Source organism: Pseudopipra pipra, chromosome 18, assembly GCF_036250125.1.
Source record: "Pseudopipra pipra isolate bDixPip1 chromosome 18, bDixPip1.hap1, whole genome shotgun sequence".
Classification (NCBI taxonomy): domain Eukaryota; kingdom Metazoa; phylum Chordata; class Aves; order Passeriformes; family Pipridae; genus Pseudopipra; species Pseudopipra pipra.
In genome coordinates, this window is record NC_087566.1 from 787,529 (window position 1) to 808,310 (window position 20,782).

At 53.5% G+C, this 20,782-nt stretch overlaps 1 protein-coding gene and 1 long non-coding RNA gene across 2 annotated transcripts in view; both read left to right on the top strand.

The window, feature by feature from the left end:
* The window catches only part of RTN4R (reticulon 4 receptor), an 85,214-nt gene that overhangs the window by 40,112 nt on the left and 24,320 nt on the right, over positions 1-20,782 (top strand). The window lies entirely within an intron of this gene.
* Positions 12,135-14,177, top strand: LOC135423885 (uncharacterized). The gene is made up of 2 exons (XR_010435003.1): positions 12,135-12,702; positions 13,859-14,177. It is a non-coding gene; the product is annotated as an uncharacterized LOC135423885 (long non-coding RNA).

Below are 20,782 nucleotides of genomic sequence, written 5' to 3' on the forward strand. Positions count from 1 at the left end.
AAAGGACCCGTGGAGAGGTTTCACACTGCTGGAGACCTTTGTGCAGAGCAGAGCCTGGGGCAGGGCAGGGCAGTCACTGTTTTTAACCCTGGTGGCACTCAGTGAAATGCTGAGGCTGGAGCCTCACTGCACGTCCATCACTTCTGGAGATCTTTGCCCCAGGATGCTGTGGGAGACAAAGGACAGAGTGAGTTTAAAGAGAGGAAAGGAGAAATGGCTTTTCTGGGATCCATTGTGGCCATGAAGCAGGTGGTTCACGTGCAATCCCCGTTTTGGAAGTCTCCAAACTGCTGCCTGTTCCTGTGTCAGTGCCAGGGGCTCTCACACTCCTGCCCTGTGTCACCTGCTCATACCTCCGTGGGGGCTGCTGCTCTGTCAGGGATGGGATGAAAGCCCCATGATCTTTGTGCTGGTTCAATATGCCAGGTATTTGTATAAAAAAAGAATTTTAGAAAGGGTTCACAGGAGCCACTAAGACCCAGATTCAGAGCTGCTTAGGTGTTTAGGGATTTAACTTTTAGAAGCTTAAGATTTTTTTCTCTCATCTGTCTTTTTTGCACTAGTGGTTTGTAATATTACAGTAAAGAATCCCACAGATGGCATTTTTCTGATTGGTTTATTGTCTGTGTGTGTGTGAAAATCCACAGTACATTGGTGTCACTGCTTGGGCTCCAAAGACAGACAGACCATGCAGCTGTGTGGTAGAATCATGGAGTGGTTTGGGTTGGAAGGGACCTTGAAGATCATCCAGTAACACCCCCTGCCATGGCAAGGACACCTTCCACCAGCCCAGGTTGCTCCAAGCCCCGTCCAGCCTGGCCTTGGACACTTGCAGGGATCCAGGGGCAGCCACAGCTTTTCTGGGCAACCTGTGCCAGTCATATAAATCACATGACAAACATCAGTCATAAATCCTTGCAGATGTTCTGAAACAGTGGGAATCATTTTGAAATGAAAGATCCCAAATAATGCTCGTATTCCTTTTCCTGCTTCCCTGTGCTCTGGTCTGTCTGATGGAAGCTTTGCTGGGAGTGGGATGAGAACAGTAACTCCCCTTCCCCAGCTCCCTCTGAGCCAGGGCCTGGTGTCATCTCCCAGGGATGTTTCTCTGTGTTCATGACATCTGATGTTCCCAGTCCACAAATGCAGGATGGTGCCAGGTGTGTGTCCCAGCTCCATCCCCTCGCTGTGTGCCGGGATTGGGGTCACTCTGGCTGGACCACCTGGCACCTTTACCAGGATGCTGTCCTGATTTTGGCTGGGATAGAGTTAATTCTTTCTAGGAGCTGCTCCAGGGCTGTGGTTGGGGTTTAGTGTGAGGATGACATTGATAACACACTGATGGCTTGGTTGGGGCCAAGCTGTGCTTCCTCTAAATCCAGGACTTCTCAGTGTCCCAGGCTCTGCCAGTGAGGAGCTGCACAAGGAGGTGGGAGGAACCATGGCCAGGAGATCTGTCCTTAACTGGGCAGAGGATGTTCCACACCAGAGAATGTCCTGTTGAGTGTATAAACTGGGGGGAGTGGTGACATCACCATCCATGCATGTGTTCAGTGTGTAGATGTGGTGTTTACTAGTGGCCTTGGTAATTTTAGGTTAATTAGGTTAATGGTTTGACTCAATGATCTTGGAGGTCTTTTTCAACCTTAATGATTCTGTGATTCTATGTATTGTGCATCACTTGTTTTTCTTGGTTTGGGTTTTTTGGGGTTTGATTTTATTTTTTTCTTTCCTGATTCTCCTTCCCATCCAGCTGGTGGGTCAGGGAGGTGCTTAGCTGCAGCTTGGGGTTAAACCATGACATCTGTGTGAACACCTTGGAGATCACACCAGCCTCTGGATCTGGTTAAAGGGATAAAAGTAAGTTTAGCTGATTTCACCAAGGTCAGAGGGATCCTTCTCCTGACACCCTTTATACCCCTGCTGCCAGAGGAGGACAGACTGTAACCCATTGGGAAAGCCAAGCAGCCAGCCCAGTCCCACTCCCAGCAATGTCTGGATGACTCCCCCTGGCCTCTGCTCCACCATCACCACCCCTCCCACTCCATCCTCCTCAACAAAATGAGTGTGGAGACACTGGGTGCCTGTTTGCTCTGGTGGACCCTACTCTGAGGACAGGCTGAGAGAGCTGGGGGTGTTCACCTGGAGAACAGAAGGCTCCAGGGAGACCTGAGGGCCCCTTCCAGGGCCTAAAGGGGCTCCAAGAGAGAAGGAGAGGGACTTTGGACAACAGCTTGGAGGGACAGGACAAGGGGGAATGGCTTCCCACTGCCAGAGGGCAGGGAGAGACGGGAATTCTTCTCTGTGAGGGTGGTGAGGCCCTGGCACAGGTTGCCCAGAGAAGCTGTGGCTGCCCCTGGATCCCTGGAAGTGTCCAAGGCCAGGTTGGACAGGGCTTGGAGCAACCTGGGCTAGTGGAAGTTGTCCCTGCCCATGGCAGGGGGTGGAACTGGATGGTTTTTAAGGTCCCTTCCAACCCAAACCATTCCATGGTTCTATGGTTCTATGACATCTCTTACATGTCCTTGGCAGGGGCAACCACAGAGCTCATGTGCAGGATCCGATGATGTCCTGAGCACTCTGGAGTCACCTCACAGGCACCATCTCAAGGATCTTTTTATTTTCCTGCTGTTGGCCCTTCCTTGCACTGGTTTGTTGCTGCCTTTGAGCATCTGTGGGCCTGTGAACAAAATGCTCTTTTGTGGATTTGAGAGAAAATATCTTTGATAAAAAAATGGGGCCCTCAAATGCTGATTTTCTGACTGTTTACCCTTTCTTCCAAGAGGTAGTGGAACTGCAGTCGTGAGAACATGTTGTCACAGTTTGCAGATCACACACTATAGGAGGTCCTTGGTCCCTGCACCATTTGAGCTCAGTTTTTCTTCTCCTTGCCTTCCTTGCAACAGGAACATTTTCAGTCCTTCATAAAGAAATTGTAATAAGAGCATTTCAGAAATCATTGTTTATTCAATATTTATGAGAACCTTGGAATGCAAATCAGGTTGCAACAATCTAGCACGCAGGTGGTTACTTTGTTATTACACAATTTCTAAATTACCTTCCTGGAACTCCTTTCACGGTTTCCTTGCAAAGCTCTGATGTTGCCTAAGAGCTCCGTGCTTCCCCACTCTCTGTGAATTTACCTCCATCCCTTTCCTTAGTCCCTCCAGAAGGAATGGCAGTTCAGTTATCCCCCTGACCTTGATTTGCCACAGTTTGAGCAGGAAGTCCTAGAATCATGGAATGGGTTGGGTTGGGAGGGACCTTAAAGCTCATCCAGTGCCACCCCCTGCCATGGGCAGGGACAACTTCCACTAGCCCAGGTTGCTCCAACCCTGTCCAACCTGACCTTGGACACTTCCAGGGATCCAGGGGCAGCCACAGCTTCTCTGGGCAACCTGGGCCAGGGCCTCCCCACCCTCACAGCCAGGAATTCCTTCCCAATATCCCATCTAAGCACATTTGTCCCACAGTTGGATAATGTTGTTATGGGATGTGTGAGCAGTTGGCTCACGGGTTGGGCACAGAGGGTGACAGTGACTGGGGTGACATCAGACTGTGACCTGTCACTGCTGGGGTTCCACGGGGCTCCATCTGGGCCCTGTGCTCTCCAACATCTCCAGCAATGACTTGGACACAGCACTGGAAGGGACACTGAGCAGGTTTGCAGATGACCCAAAACTGGGAGGAGCTGCTGAGTCCCTGGAAGGCAGGGAGGGCCTGCAGAGAGACCTGGACAGGTCCGAGGGCTGGGAATCACCAACCATGGGAAGTTCAACAAGGGGAAGGGCCGGATTCTGCCCCTGGGATGGGGCAACCATGGATGGACAGACAGAGTGGGAATGAGAGGCTGGAAAGCAGAGCTGGGGGTGCTGGTGGTGCCAGTTGTCCCTGAGTCAGCAGTGCCCTGGCAGCCAGGAGGGACATCCCTGTCCTGGGCATCAGGGAGGGGATTGTCCTGCTCTGCTCTGCCCTGGGGCGGCCTCACCTCAACATTGGGGCAGTTTGGGGGGACACAATGGAAGGAAGGGATTGAGCCACTGGAGAGTGTCCAAAGGAGGGACACAAGGATGGGGAAGGGCCTTGATTTGAAGGCGTGTGAGGACACTGAGGGCACTTGGTGTGTTCAGCTGGAGCAGAGGAGACTGAGGGGAGAGCTCAGTGCAGTTCCAACTGCCTGGGCAGGGGCAGAGGAGGGGCAGGGACTGAGCTCTGCTCTGGGGGGACCAGGGACAGCAGCCAGGGAATGGCTGGAGCTGTGTCAGGGCAGGCTCAGGTTGGATCTCAGGCAAAGCTTCTTCCCCCAGAGGCTGGTTGGGCACTGCCCAGGCTCCCCAGGGCAGTGGGCACAGCCCCAAGGCTGCCAGAGCTGCAGGAGGGTTTGGATGATGCTCTGGGGCACAGGGGGTGACTCTTGGGGCTGGACCTGTGCAGGGTCAGGGGTTGGACTCAATGATCCTGATGGGTTCCTTTCAACTCAGGAGATTCTATGATTCTGATCTATGATTCTAACCCTGCCCTCTGGCAGTGGGAAGCCATTCCCCCTTGTCCTGTCCCTCCATCCCTTGTCCCCAGTCCCTCTCCAGCTCTCCTGGAGCCCCTTTAAGCCCTGGAAGGGGCTCTCAGGGCTCTCCAAAGCCTTCTCTTCTCCAGGTGAACACCTCCAGCTCTCCAAGCCTGGCTCCAGAGTAGAGGGGCTCCAGCCCTCAGACCATCAAGATATTCTGCTGATCTCTCTGGGGTTTCTCACTTAACATCTCCAACATGTTGGAGTGCCCCTGGATGAGGTAACTCATCTCCCACAGCCATTGAAATCTGTTCTTTGGATCCAAAGTGTCATGGGCTTTAGTAGATCTGTGCAAGTCATCCCAGTGAGTTCTTAGTCCAGATATTGCCTCCTTAACCCCAGGCCCAGCAAAGCCTGGTGTGTGCACTGTGCATTCCTTTCACCTCCCTGGTGTCAGAACAAATGCTTCCTTCAGGGCTTCCCAAGGGATCCCTTACCATTGGAGATGACATCCTCTGGTGCCAGTGCTTGCATTCCCCAAAGCAGCTCTTCCTTCCTGGTGCTCGTGACTCACCCTGGGCTGACAGGGGTGTTAAGAGGTGCTCTTCTGCTCTGCCCCTGCAGAGACCCGCATGTGCCAGTGCTTGCAGAGGACCAGCCCGTCATTCTCCACAGCAAAGAATAAAACAGCAACTGCTGTGTTTAGCATAAAAATAAAGCAAGAAAAAACTGTGTTTGTAGCACCAAAACTTTGCTGCCTTCTGGGTTTCTCTTCTCTGGCAGCTGGAGCACAAACCAGATCATCAAGATTTAATTCAGCCTGTGGCTTGAGCATCATCTTTGCAGCCCTTTCCCTTCTCTACAAGCCATCTACCACCCCTGCATGTATCTCAACATGGATCCCCTTCCAGCTAGCTGGATGTGATGGAGTTCTTGGCCAGGCAGGAGCCACATCTTGCTGTCTTTTATTGCTTGAACATGTATTTGTTGCATCAGGTGTTGTGGAGAAGGAGCAGATGTGATGGCCCCTGTGTGCCAGCTCTTCTGTGGGTGCTGGCTGCACATCTCCTGGGTTTGCAGTGGGGGTGGTGTCCCGAACAGGAACTCTGAACACCTCCCTGTGCCCTTGCCCAAGCTGGGATAACATTTTTTCACTCCCCCGTGCTTACACTGAACTCATTTCCAGTTGGTTCCTGACACACTGGGACATGCTGTGCCACCTCCCAAGCACTCTCTGTTTCCTGCAGCACAGGAGCCTCACAGAGCACTCCAGGCTGCTCTGGGGACTCTGTGGTGTAGAGGTTTATGCCTTCCCCTTCTCCTTGAGCAAAACCCTTTCAGGGTGCCCGAAGCCTCACCTGCTAAGTAGAATCATAGAATAATGGAATATCCCGAGTTGGGAGTGACCCACAAGGAGCGTGGGGTCCAACTCCTGGCCCTGCACAGGACACCCCAATAATCCCACCATTCATTTCATATCCCACCCTGGAGTCCCTCCCTTGCAGTCTTAGCACCGGGTGTGCAAGGAAGTGGCCCCTTCCAGTGCCAGAAGGGGCTCCAGGAGAGCTGGAGAGGGACTGGGGACAAGGGATGGAGGGACAGGACAAAGGGGAATGGCTTCCCACTGCCAGAGGGCAGGGATAGATGGGAGATTGGGAAGGAATTGTTCCTGTGAGGGTGGTGAGGCCCTGGCCCAGGTTGCCCAGAGAAGCTGTGGCTGCCCCTGGATCCCTGCAAGTGTCCCAGGCCAGGTTGGATGGGGCTTGGAGCAACCTGGGCTGGTGGAAGGTGTCCCTGCCCATGGCAGGGGGTGGCACTGGATGAGCTTTGGGGTCCCTTCCAACCCAAACCAGTGTGTGACTCTGTGATGATTCCACAGTGTGGACCCTGTGGATGGTGGGGCAGCCCTGGCAACAGGAAAAGAGCTTCCTGGAAAACTGCAGAAGCCAAGGGGAAGCATTCCCCTCTCTGCTGGTGGATCTCAGTGGAGAAGACCCTCTCCCTGTGCTCACACCACAAAATCCATCCCACCTGCACTGACCCGTGTCCTTGGACACGACTGGCCCAGCAGCCAGAGGGCTGTGCTGGCACAGGCTCCTGGGAGAGCAGCATCAGTACCAGACGAATATTAATCCTAACAGGGGGAGGCAGAACCATTGTTTACCCTGTTTTTGTTAATCAGTTTGTTTCCCTTCGTGATCCCAAAATGGAATTAAAAGGCTCTGTTTACATTGCTGAATTATCATCTGCTCCAGCAGGTAAAGCACTTTGGCAGAGAATTAATGGAGCTGCAGACAGATTTGTGTCAAAAATATGTGCATATTTTCCCACCAAAGGATTTGTTTGAACTGAGCTGGAATCTCATGCCTTTGTGTTTAAATAAAACATCATCCACCAGCCACCCACACAAGCTGTGGGGATGCTGTGGCCCTGAAACAAGTTCACCTTTAAAACAGCTGAGCTGAAGGCTTTTCCCTCACTTGATTCAAAGGTGATTTTCCAAGACCAAAGGTACCCTCGGAGCATAGCTCAAGGATTCCAAATCGTCTTGAAGGAAACATCCAATCCTGATGCCAGAGAAAGACATGAGGGTGTGCACTGGGATCGGGTTTGTCCTCAGGATCTTGTGCTAAATTGTGCTGGGGGGAGGGTGGGTATTTCTGTCACAACAGCAAGAGCCAAGTTATCTTCTCTGATGCCGCAACCCAGCACAGAACGGGGCCCTTGCACCTACCTCAGAGGGCTGAAAAAAATCCAATTCTGATCATTTTTGCTCCAGCAGCACTAAATTTATAACCCAGCACAAGGAAGACAAGATCTAAAAACCAATTTAGCAAAAAATAGCCTTTGCAACTAAAAATTAATGCTTCGAAAGACCTAAATGAAGCTTGAAAATAGCTTTTTTTCATCTGCAGCCGATGATTCACGTGCCTATTTGCAAACAATTCAAATGCAGTAAATTGAGAGGAAATATAAATCAGGTTCCTAAGTGAAGCTGCATAAATCCAATAAATGATTGATGAGAGAATCCTGTTTTAAGACGCTGTTGTCTGTCTCCAGGGCTGAGGCACAAAATAATGGGCCCTTCGCCTCTGGGCAGTGGAGAACAGAGCAAGTTGCACCGACTCTGATCCCCACTCAAGGTCAGATGCAGCTTTCTCTCTCCACCTGGCCCAGCTGCCCAAGAGAGAACTGAACTGCACAATAAAGTGGCCTCACCCAGGACCTGGCACAGCTCCTTATGGTCTCTCCTGGGGAGGAGGAGGAGGGAATGGGCTCAACAGCTGTGCTGCACAAGAGATTCCAGGGCAGCCCTGCAAAGGGCTCAGTGCTCCCAAGAAACACGGACATGGACTTTGGACAGGGGTATGGAGTGACAGGACAAGAGGGAATAGCTTCAGACTGGGAGAGAGTAGGTTTGGATTAGATGTTAGAAATCCTTCCCTGTGAGGGTGGGGAGGCCCTGGCCCAGGTTGCCCAGAGAAGCTGTGGCTGCCCCTGGATCCCTGGAAGTGTCCAAGGCCAGGTTGGACGGGGCTTGGAGCAACCTGGGCTAGTGGAAGGTGTCCCTGCCCATGGCAGGGGGTGGGACTGGATGGGCTTTAAGGTCCCTTCCAACTCAAACAATTCCATGATTCCATGGTTCTATGATCCCAATGCTACAGTGAGTCAGGAGCCTCTATCTGGTTCCAGGGCAAAGGAGCAGATCTGTTTGCAAATGCTGGCTCTGCAGTAGGACCGTGGTATGTTCCTCCACTCTTGTAACACGTCTGGGGCTGGCCAAGCCCTGAGGAGAAGCTCTTGGCCCCTTTGTGCTCTCTCTGTACACAAGGGTGTGTGTCCTGCTGGCACAGGGAGCTCCAAGCCCTCCTCTCAGACCCCAAGGGCAAGGGCAGCTGGAAGGGTGGCTGCAGCTGATGTATTCCCAGCCCTGATGACTGTGGCACCTGAAGGGCAGTGCAGAGACCTGTATCCAAACCCTTGCTTGGAGGTGCAGTGTATAACCAATATGTGGTGCTCACGACATAGATGGAGGTGCAGTGGGTAAGCAGTTCATGGGAGCTGATCACCAGGAAGGTTGCAGAGAGTGAGAAGGTCCCCCCTGAGTCTCCTGTTCTCCAGACTGAGCCTGCCCAGCTCCCTCAGCCACTCCTGGTGCTCCAGCCCCTTCCCAGCTCCGTTCCCTTCCCTGCACACGCTCCAGCCCCTCCTTGCCCTTGTTGTCGTGAGGGACCCAGAACTGGACACAGGACTTGAAATGCCTCAGCAGTGCCTGAAGGTCTTCATTCCTTGTTCTCCATATGACCAGCAGCTCCAGTGACCATGCTTGGAGTGCTGGGAGCTGTGTGCAGACCCTGCACCTCCAAAGCACTGTCCTTGCTTTGGTGGTGGCCATGAGCACCTGCCTGCAGTGAGGGATGAGCCTGTAACACACCAGCAGCTGTTGGCAAACCCCTGAGGGAAGAGTGTCTGAGCAATGGAAATTTGGGTCCCCTGTCCAGCAGTGCCCTGCCTCCAGCACAAGGCTGGTGCCAGAATATCCCCCGTACCCTGAAGGGCTGGTTGCTTGTCCTGCTTCGACTGAACATATCTGCAGGCACTGGCAGGATGAGCTGTGTCACATGCTGCTGCTGCTGCTGCTGCTGCCCTGGGGCCCTGGCCTTTTTCCATCCACAGACTGATGGGCACATTGGGAAAGGGACAAACCTCAGATGAGTTGCTGTGCACTGTGTGGAGCTCAGTAATTTTGAGGGTGCCACATTTCCCATTCCTCATGGAGCCCCTGGAGAACAGTGGGGAAGTCCTGGAGATCATGTGGTGCAGGGCTGTGCCCCACTAGTCCTTCTGTGAGGTGTGTCAGCCGGGGTTGGAGCAGAGCAGATCAGCCCTGAACAGACCTTGCATTTCATTGCCTTCATCCTGCCCCACCATCAGGCTCCCAGGAATGTGAGGGGAGAGGATGGTTTGCTTAGGGAGGCATCAGTGTGGCCAGAATGTGATGCCAAGGGGTGGGAAGAACCTGAGCAAAATCCAGACCCTAGTTGTTCCCTGCTTTGCTTGGGACTGAGAGCTTCAACCACTTTTTCTGCACCTGACAGGTCAAGGCAGCTGCCACCAGCTCCTGCTTCCAGGCAGCTTGGCATAAATCAGCATCAGAGGAACCAGGTGACTTGTCTCCACTCCAGGTTGTCCCCTGTTTGAATTTGGCTCTGACACAGTTTTCATGAAAAATTTATTTTGTGAGAAAATAGATTTTCAATCAAACCAGGCATTTCTACATGAAATATTGTTTGCATTGACATTTTCCAATTTTTTTTTCAATGATACAGTTCCCTTCCTTCCTTCTCCCACCTTCTTCCAAAGAGACAAGCACAAAAATAATTCAGAAATAGTGTTAATTTTTCAGTGAAAGTGTCTGGCTTTGGGTAGCACAGGACTGCATATTTTTAGAGAAAACCAAATATTTTTCCTCAAAACTGTGGAAAAGTCAGTTTTCAGAAATGAAACCATCACCTGTAAACGGAGTGGGGGTATTAGAACCATCTGGTGAAGAGTTTGCAGAGAGACACTGGGGTCTGTAAGCAGCCAGGAGGGGGATGCTGTGTCCCCTTGGCCCCACAGCCCTGCCCATGCAGAGCCACAGGGAGCAGGGACAGCAGGGTCAGTGCACTGGGGTGGCTCCTCTTCCTCATGACCCAAAGCCCAAAGTGTCCTTCTCCTGACAGGGTTCTCTGTGCCTGTCCTCCTGCTCTCAGCCAGCTCTGCCCAGCCCTTGGTTCCATCCTAATGAGGCTGGAGCAGACACCTAATTAATCTGCTCTGGTGACAAACGGCATGTTGGGCAGAGGGAGGAGGAGGCAGCTCTGGGCTCTCAGAGGACTCCTGCTCTGTCACGGAGCTGATTCCCACATGCCCCACGAGGGTGCTGTGCTGGGGACACTGCCAGCCCCTGTGCCCTGATTCCTCTTCCTTCTGCCCTATTTCTGCCTGGCCCATTGACAGGCCAAGGGAGGCTCAGCTTTCCAAAAGCTCCATGTGACATAGGCTTTGGGGAATTGACTCTGGGTCTGCCCAGGCACAGGTGAGCATCCAACTGCAGGTCCTCCCTCCTTTGGGTGTTTGGCTCTGCTCATACAGGACCAGCGTGGGGAGCCCAAGGTCACCTGGTTTATTCATCTGGAGAAGAGGACACTGGGGTCAGAGCTCACCAGGGGCTACAGCTCCTCCTGAGGGGCAGCTCTGATCCCTGCTCCGTGTGAGCAGGGACAGCAGCCAGGGAATGGCTGGAGCTGTGTCAGGGCAGGCTCAGGTTGGATCTCAGGCAAAGCTTCTTCCCCCAGAGGCTGGTTGGGCACTGCCCCCAGGGCAGTGGGCACAGCCCCAAGGCTGCCAGAGCTCCAGGAGGGTTTGGACAATGCTCTGAGGGACAGGGTGGGATTGTTGGGGTGTCTGTGCAGGGCCAGGGGTTGGACTGGATGATTCTTGTGGGTCCCTTCCAACTCAGGAGATTCTATGATCTCATAACGTATGATCCCACAACAGCCCCGAGCTGGATATTCTCCCCCACTCCCCAAGCTGTCTGGGAGCAAAGGGTGCTGGTGTGAGAGAGGGGCTGAGCCATGGCTGTGCAGAGCAGGTGAAGCTGTCAAGGCACTGCAGCTGCCTCCAGCACAGGGATGCTGCTGACTGTCCTTCCAAGGAGCAGAGGTAGTTCCAGAGGGGCCTGGGTGAGGTTCACCCTGCCAGCTGTGGCAGCAGCTGGCTGGGCACACAGCCTTGGGAAATTCTTACTGGTTTTCAGCTCTTGCTCTTTTGCAGGACTAGCAGAATTTCTCAGTGTAGAGACATTTGTCAATTTGCATAATTAAAGCACTGCAAACTCATCCAGATTCACAGATCCCTGTGCTGGCTCCCTGGAGACTCACCACTTCTCTCCCATGAATTATTTATTGGCAGTGCTGTTTCTAACAGGCCCCTTTGTCTGCAGCGTTTGCTCCAGATTTCAGCTCTCTGAGGTGGAGATGATGCTGGTCCTCTGAGACAGAGCTGGGGAGAGGAACAGCTCCATTTCCCACAGCCCTTCCTGTTTCCCTCTCCCCACTGGGGAGAACAAGGGAAATTCCCTGGAACTGTGGAGCTGCTGTAGAGGGAGCTGAAGATGTTCAGCCCAAGGTTGGACTCAATGGTTTTGGAGGTCTTTTCCAATCTTAACAGTTCTATGATTCCCTAAATGACCGTGGCAGCAGCAGAGGTTCCTGTGGAGGTGTCTGTAGCAGGGCAGCCCCAGGGCTGTGGTCCCCACTCTGCTTCATGCCTTGGGTGCATCATCAGCAGGGGCTCGGGAGGCCTGGCACCTCTGCCCTGGGTGCTGCCCAACATAGACCTGCATGGCACCTGAGGGCTGTGCCTGGGACAAGTGAGAATGTCTCTCCATCTCTGTGTGCTGTGAACATCCCCCCTGTGATGGGAGCTGCTGGTGCCCCTCAAATCCTGGACTCACTTCTGGGCCCCTCACAACAAGAAGGGGCTGGAGCGTGTGCAGGGAAGGGAACGGAGCTGGGAAGGGGCTGGAGCAGCAGGAGGGGCTGAGGGAGCTGGGGGGGCTCAGCCTGGAGCAAAGGAGGCTCGGGGGGACCTTCTGGCTCTGCAACCCCCTGACAGGAGGGGGGAGCCGGGGAGGGTCGGGCTCTGCTCGCAGGGAACAAGGGACAGCAGGAGAGGACACGGCCTCAGATTGTGTCAGGGCAGGTTTAGGTTAGATATTAGGAAAAATTGATCCATGGAAAATGTAGTCAGATATTGGCACAGACTGTCCAGGGCAGTGGTGGGGTCACCAGCCATGGAGGGATTTAAAAACCCTGTGGATTTGGCACTTGGGGAACACGGGTTAGTGGTGACCTTGGCAGTGCTGGGTTGACAGTTGGACTCCATGGTCTTAGAGGGCTTTTCCAACCTGATTGATTCTGTGATTCCATGATTCTGTGAGGCAGAGGAGCAGTCTGGGTGGTTACACTGCAGCCAGGCACCCCAAGCTCTCCTGCATGCTCCCCTTCCCACGGGCAGCTCTGCCTCTGGTGAGAGCAGCCACTGATTAGTCCTGCCAGAAACCACACTTCCCTGGCTCAGGCACAGAAAAAAACAACAGATAACACAAGAGAGAAAGTCAGAGAGAGGGAAGAAGGCAGGAGCAAGTGGTAAGTACATGGAAACCTTGCTGGTGTTTGCAGGCTCTCCCTGCTGGAGTCAAGTGTGTGCTTGTAAATCCCACAGCAGAGGAATACAAATATTTGTGCTGCGGAAACACTCCCGATGAAGTCCTGGAGCTCTCCCTCTCAATTCCTTTCAGCCTTTCAGAGGCCTGTTTGCTACTTGGTCTGTGGGAGATGGCAGAGATGCAGCTGCTTTTGCATGGGCAGAGAGTGACAGGACAAGGCAGAGATTTAAATTAGATGTAAGGAAGAAACTTTTCCCTGTGAGGGTGGGGAGGCCCTGGCACAGGTTGCCCAGAGAAGCTGTGGCTGCCTCTGGATCCCTGGAAGTGTCCAAGGCCAGGTTGGACGGGGCTTGGAGCAACTTGGGCTGGTGGAAGGTGTCCCTGCCCGTGGCAGGAGGTGCAGTGAGACCAGAGCAGCACTTTCCAGTCTCATACCCTGGACTGACGTGTCACCCTAAACCTGGAGCTGGATCTGGTGGGAGGAGTTTGCAGCTGCAAATTCAGCCCTAAAAAGTTGTGATCTGCCCAAATTACAGATGCCTGTGCAGTTCTCATCCCCTCCCCACCCATGAATATGGATGTACAGCAGTGGGGATTTTAATAACATAAGCACTTGCTATTCGATATCCTGGAGCTGTGCCAGCCCCGGGTCTGCAACAGCAGGGAATGCCCCAAAAATGAGATGAGCTGTAAGATCTCTTCCCACCCAAAGCACTCTGTGATTCTCTGACTGAACTGGGAGCACTGGCATTGGCACCGAGGGGGCCAATGTGCTCTGCTGTGCTGGGCCCTTTTGCCCAGGCCGGCGGGGCTGGGGGGGTCCCGGCAGTGCTGTGGTGGTTTCACTGGATGAACAGCTCCAGGCTGAGTCCTGCAGGGCTCGAGGGTTTCTTTTGGCAGGCCCAGCTCTGGCTGTGCTCATCAGAAGGTGTGATCACACCTGCAGAGCTGAGGCCTGCAAGTCTAATTTTCAGCTCCTGTCCCCTCGTTAAATCAGACGAGGCGAGAAATGGTACAATGCAGTTGGGGGCTATTGTGAAAAACCTCTGCAAAGGATTTTTTACAGTGTGATGGAAGCTGGAATATTCATATGGGCTTCTTAGTTTTTGTTTTAATTTATTTATTTTTTTTCCCAGGGACTGCTGTTGCTGATGTATTATTTATATAGCAGGAAATTAGACTCTGAGGACTCAAGTATTCTTCAAATAAGCTTCCTAATTCTGTCAATTAAGAATGCACAGGCTGCTGGGGCTCTAGCTTGGGATGAGCTGCAGAGGAGTGAAAGCTGCCCCTGGTCATTGCTCTGATGTGCTGCTACAGATATTTCAGCTGGAGGAAAAATATCTTAGTCCCAAAATCAAATGTGTGAGATGCTGGGAGGCTTATATAGAGCAGCTCTGGCTGATTCCAGTGGGACAAATAACTTCCCTGTGCTCTGACAGGGGAATACTGAAATGCTGAATGTGTGGCCGCTTGTTGTTCTGTTCTGTAGTGAGATCTGCTGCCTTTCCCTGCTGTAACAAACGGCTGCCAGGGCTGGGAGCCCACTGTTGGGGGGAGTTTGGGGTCATTTACTCCCTAATTAATGCAGTAATTCTTCATGTGTTCCCGGGGCAGCTCTAGAGCAAATGAGCTGATGTGTAATTAATATATAAAAGAGCATCTACCCTCCTTTATTACCCTTCCTTAACCAGCAGGAATTTGGAAATCTGTTTGGAATTCTCCTCCTGCACCAGGCCTGTTCCCAGCCATGGGAGCAGGATTAGGCACAGGGCTGCGGGACGGGCTGTCCCCACCTCCCACGGGAAAGGGAATGTCATGGGGCGGGGGGGAGGGAGCAGTGTCTCCAAAATGCAGCCGGGCACGGGGTCGGCACCACGCTGGGAAACAGTGTTCCCTTCTACCTGCCAAAGCTCAGCCCCGATCTGTGCCCGAGCATCTCAGAGCCAGGAAAGAGCCCCGGGGGGAGCTGGGGCTGGGGGATCCTCACCAGCACATTTACCGAGCCTTTGGTGCCTTTCTGCACGGGGATGGCAGCACAGGGAGAGCTCAGGGCTTGTGCCCCCCTTGGTGCTGCTGAGAGAGGTGAGATCTCTCAGAGGACACCCCTTGGTCCCCTCCTGCCCCTCCTGACCTGGACAATGTGTCCCCCCTCCCCCCTGCAGGCACTTCAGCTCTCTGGCTGAGGGAGGAGGTTTATTGCTGCAGCACAGTTTTTCTTTTTTATCATTGCTACGAATTTAATGTCCACTGCAAATGCAGATCTCTCCATCTGGAGGAGGGATAACTGCCTGTGCTGCCTGCTCTGCACAGGAGCTCGGTCTGCAGGACACAGACACTGCCTGGGCAGCCCAGGGACAGGGCTGGCACTGCTGCTTGGGGTCAGGGCTGCCCTGGTGACCCCCCTTCTCCTGGGGGACAAGTCCTTCAGTACCACATGCCAAGGACCAGTTCAGAAAGGATGGATTCCTCTGTGTCCCTGGGAGTGTGGGGCTGCCCCTGTGCAGGCAAAGATGTCACCATCACCCTCCAGCCCTTGTAGGGGACATCACAGTGACTGACTTGCATAAGGCCTGTGTTAACTGAGCTGGGGATCCCCAGTCACAGAGGAGGAGAGAAATAAATTTCCTTGCTTTCCGTAACCCTTTATGGCCTTGGAAGCGTCTCTTTGTCACTCTCCTTTGTCAGCCAAACAAGTTTTCCCTCCCAGCCTTCTGTAGCACCATCCTTTGTGGAAAAGCTGCTGGGAGCATGGGTTTAATTTTTAAAGTGGTTTGTAGATGGAAAAAGATGAAATAACTCATCCATTTGCATTCAAAGAGCAGAACCACAAATCAACAGCTCCACAACACTGATCAGCTGCAGGAAATGCTGTGTGCTGGTTTAGTGCTCGGATTTGTGCACAGGGATGTGGGAAGTGCCCTCTCCACCATTTCCCCAATCATGGGCATGTCCCTTTGCATGAGCAGCAGACATGCTGGGAGGTGACTGGGACCTGTGATGTTTTCGGGGTTGTTGGAGGGTGAGTGTGACCCCTCACTGTTGCTGTGGGGTGGTGGAACATCCACAACCCAGTCTCAGCTTCCCTGGGAGCACCACACAGGATCACCAGGGGCAGAGCAGAGCTGAGAACAGCTCCCATGATGAGGGTGTCCTACCCTGCTTGATCCATGGGCTCTCATTATTTTGGCCCCAACCCCTCCCTGTGTGCTCTCCAGAATCTGGCTCCTAATCCCACGTATCTGGATCTTGCTTTCCCTTCTCCTGCCTCCCACAGGATGCAGCACTCTTGGCCACAGGCTGCCCCTCTACCCCATCCTCCCACCTCTGGTTCTGGTGCCCTCCCTCCGTTTTGCCCTGACTCTGGTTTCTCTCTCTGCTGCCCTGAAGTGCTCGTGAGCCAAGGGCAGCACGTCCTCCCTCTGTGTGGCCACCACTGACCCTCAGATATGGCATAAGACCAAAAACTGAGAAATTGGGAGCAAAACTCAGCTCTGAATCTCTCAGGCTTCAACCCATGTGTTGAGTTAGAAAAGCTGCCAGCAGGCAGCTCACAGGCTGTTTCTGCTTTGAAGAAGCTTGTGAAATCTAAACCACACGTGGCATTAGAGTTCTCTATGCCCTTCATGTTTGGGGGGGGGGGAATAAATGCTTTTCTTCTCAGCTCTGGTGAATGCAGGGCTGAGCCTCTCCATCTGAAAACGCTGGGTTTGCTATGGAAACCAGGCCCTGTTGTGACAGCTCTCCAGTCCTCATCCAGGGAGGAATCAGAGACAAGGCTCCTGGGTGGGGAACAATGAGCAGGAGAGAGACACTGATCCTTTTCTGCACCTCGCTGGGGCACACATGGAGCAGCTCCTTGCTTGGCTGGCCTTGCTCTCAATTTGGGAGGGCAGTGATGGAAAGGGGGACTGGACACAGGGAGGGAAACACAGCAGAAATCTCTGCATTCCACTCATTTCTCAACTGATTCTTTTCTCCTTGTTATTCCTCTTCTCAGTCTTCTTTTTTAGTCCTGCCAAATAGGAACGTACAGAAATATCAGCCACAGTGTTTTAAAGAGGCAGCACACTTACAAAACTAGGATATCTGTCATTAAAAGTTTGGATTATTCCTGCTTTTCTACTGGTTGTCAGGAGACAGAGCTTTGCAGGAACCTGCCAGCCCACTCCTGGGGATGTCTGTGCTCCACATGGACTGTGGGGGAGAAGGAAGAGCTGCACAGTCCTGGGGGGCACTTGCCTGTCATTCTCAGCCATCTCTGTCATGGGTGTGGTGCTCAGCAGAAACATCCTGCAATGGTTAGGAACAGAGGAACCCATCACTCACATTCCTGAGCTCCTGCCTTTGCTGCCAAGGCTCTCCATAGTGGAGCAGGTGCCTGCAGAGCCAGGAGACATCAGGAGGAGGGTTTGGAAAGCAGCAAGGCATCTAGAGGGGCAAAACCTACTGCACTCAGGGTCCACACAAGTTCTCCCTGGAGGCCCTTGCAGGGGTGTCACTTCAAAGACAAGAGGGATCAGCCCAGTGTGGGTGTGCACAGCTGATCTCACTGTCCAGTGGCATTGATCTGGCCAAGCCTGGAAGCCACCTTTACACTCTTTACAGCCAGTGGAGTCCAGAGTTTCTTTCTCCCAGTTTCTTTCTCCCACACCTGCAGTTTCTCAGCTGAGCAGTGTCCCAGGGTCTGCAGCCCAGACTAACAGGATGCCCTCCCTGAGCTACGGTGTGAAATGCAAACACCATCCATCTATGGTACACATGAAATCCATGCTTGCACCCCTTAAAGAGAGGGGAAAAAAAATTATCATTATCATAGATCATCGCCAGGACCCTTTTTGGGGGGTCCTTGGGCCTCCCTTTCCCCAGAGTAACCCTCCAGCCAGGCCCCGGCTCGAGGCAGGAGAGCAGGCAGGAGAGCAGGCAGGAGAGCAGGCAGGAGAACAGGCAGGAGAGCCTGCTGCTTCTGCTGCTGACACCAGGTCTGTAAATCACCTCCCCCCTCCTGCCTGCTCTCCCCAGGAGTGCTTAAATCAACTCTAAATGAGCTCTTTTAAGGAAATGTAGGCAATCAGTGGTGAGTTATTGCAAGGCACAAGGGCTTTCTTAAAAGTGACCAGCACTTATTGGTCATTTGGACTCCAGAAGGCACAACCCTTTAAATCAGAGCCCACAGGTCGGGCTAAAGCAGAGCCTCTGCCACTGCCTGGAGAAGATCTGTGCTGAAGGGTTCACAGAATCCCAGGATATGCTGAGTTGGAAGGGACCCACAAGGATGATCCAGTCCAACCCCTGGCCCTGCACAGGCCCAGCCCCAAGAGTCACCCCCTGTGCCCCAGAGCATCATCCAAACCCTCCTGGAGCTCTGGCAGCCTTGGGGCTGTGCCCACTGCCCTGGGGAGCCTGGGCAGTGCCCAACCAGCCTCTGGGGGAAGAAGCTTTGCCTGAGATCCAACCTGAGCCTGCCCTGACACAGCTCCAGCCATTCCCTGGCTGCTGTCCCTGGTCCCCCCAGAGCAGAGCTCAGTCCCTGCCCCTCCTCTGCCCCTGCCCAGGCAGTTGGAACTGCACTGAGGTCTCCCCTCAGTCTCCTCTGCTCCAGCTGAACACACCAAGTGCCCTCAGTGTCCTCACACGCCTTCAAATCAAGGCCCTTCCCCATCCTTGTGTCCCTCCTTTGGACACTCTCCAATGGCTCAATCCCTTCCTTCCATTGTGTCCCCCCAAACTGCCCCAATGTTGAGGTGAGGCTGCCCCAGGGCAGAGCAGAGCGGGACAATCCCCTCCCTGGCCCGGGGTTTCAGTACCTCCCTCCCTCCCCACTGTCCCTCCAAACCATCCGCTTCAGTACTGTGTGAATTCAGGCTTTGGCTGCTTTTGAGCCCTTCTCCAGCTCTTTCCACACTATCCTGCTTGGAGAGCAGCTGGAATTAGAAGATCCTGGAAAGTGGTGCCCTGTTGCTGAGGAAAGGAGTGTCACTCCCTTCCAGGGTGATGTGATTCCTGAGCCTGCCATTGAGCTTTTCCTCATCCACCGTGTTTGCAAACAGCAGCTACAAACCTCAGCTGTGAGGAGGGAAGGAAATTCTCAGAGAACACACAATTTAGGACATTTCATTCACCTCCTTCTTTCTGAGGTTTAGGGAGATGGATGAGTTAATGTTTTCATCTTCTTTGCTAGGAAAAAAAACACATTAGAATGAAAGTCGTGACGAGCTCCTGAGTCCAGACGGTGGGACTTCAAAAATGTGCTAAATATCATAAGATCAGTAACAAACCCCTGAAAGTTGGCGAGAACTGCAGTGTGTGAGTGCCCACACATCTCTCTGCCTTTGACAGCCAGGCTGAGGCTCAGGTGGGGCTCTGCCTCTTCCCCCCCACCCCGCCTTTCCCAAGCTGTACCAGGGAGGGGGGCAATGGGATCAGAGCAGCCTGTGTTTAATGTGAAGACAAGACATTCATCAGCAGCCTGATCTGGTAATTTCTGTGCTGTGTGGTGGCAGTGAGTGACAGCTCTATAATCTCACTCAGGGGAGTCATCGTGGGGGTCACACTCTGTCAAGGAAACCACAGGTAATGTTTGCAGCTCCTTCTCTGAGTTCTCCTGGTTTCAAAGCATTTCAGAGATTCTCTCTTATTGTCTGTAATGTCAGGGGAGTTGCAATGAAATGTCATCCTTCCCCCAAAATATTCTGCCCACAGATGAGATGTGTTGGTTTCTGACTGAGGTGGGGCATTTTTGGGTGCAGAAAAGAGGAGCAGGGGTTCAGCACAGGGCAGAGGCTGCAGCAGCAGTTGTGTGGCAGCTGTTTGGAAAATGGTGCCTTAGGATGGCAAACCCTCGATGACCTCCCTCCCTCCAGGGCCTGACATCTTTTCACTCAAGCATTTATTAAGTATTTCCCCACACCAAGCCTGCTATATTGGGTGCCCAATGTGGCAGACACTTCTGTGGCCATGGTCACCCACCAAGTCCCCACCCACAGAGTGCTGAGCCCTGTGACCCCTCTGTGTGAGGCAGAGCATCTCTCTGCTCTTCAGGGGCTGTGACACCCATGTGCTGCACCCTCACAGCTACTTAGGTGTTCAGGCCTGCAATGAGTCCTGCATCCCTTCCTTCAGCCTTGGTAAGGGAGGGTGTCCCCCATGGCACAGTGACTTGCAGGGCTGAGCACCCAGCCTGCTCTGGGCTGTTTGGGGTGTTCTCATGCAGGTTGTTTCTCTCCCAGGCAGCTCAGGCTGGAAGTGAAGGCATGAAAGGGCTTCACCAGCTCTTTCAATCCCACTGGAATCTTCCTGCAGCTGTGGGGCTGGGATACCCCTGAAAATCACAGAATAATGGAACGGGTTGAGTTTAAGGGGACCTTAAAGCTCATCTTGTTCCACCCCCTGCCGTGGGCAGGGACACCTTCCACTAGCCCAGGTTGCTCCAAGCCCCGTCCAACCTGGCCTTGGGCACTTCTAGGGATCCAGGGGCAGCCACAGCTTCTCTGGGCAACCTGGGCCAGGGCCTCACCACACTCACAGCCAACAATCCCTTCCCAATCTCCCATCTCTCCCTGCCCTCTGGCAGTGGGAAGCCATTCCCTGTGTCCTGTCCCTCCATTCCTTGTCCCCAGTCCCTCTCCAGCTCTCCTGGAGCCCCTTTAGGCCCTGCAAGGGGCTCTCAGCTCTCCCTGGAGCCTTCTCTTGTCCAGGTGAACCCCCCCAGCTCTCCCAGCCTGGCTCCAGAGTAGGGGGGCTCCAGCCCTGGCAGCATCTCCGGGGCCTCCTCTGGACTCTCTCCAGCAGCTCCATGTCCTCCCTGTGCTGTTCCCCAGGGCTGGAGGCAGCTCTGCAGGTGGAACAGCAGGTCAGCAAATAATTTCTGATAGCTTGAGGGTGATGCCTGCCCGTGCTTCTGCCACCAGGGGTGAAAGAGAGATTGAGGCACTGAGACTAAGTCAGAAGGCCAATGGTCCTTCCTCCCTGGCTTCCTTCTCTCAGTATGCTGATGTCCTGTTGCTGGGGGTGCAGGGGATGGGAGGGCTCTGCAGCTTCTGCTCCCAGGTGCATCCAGC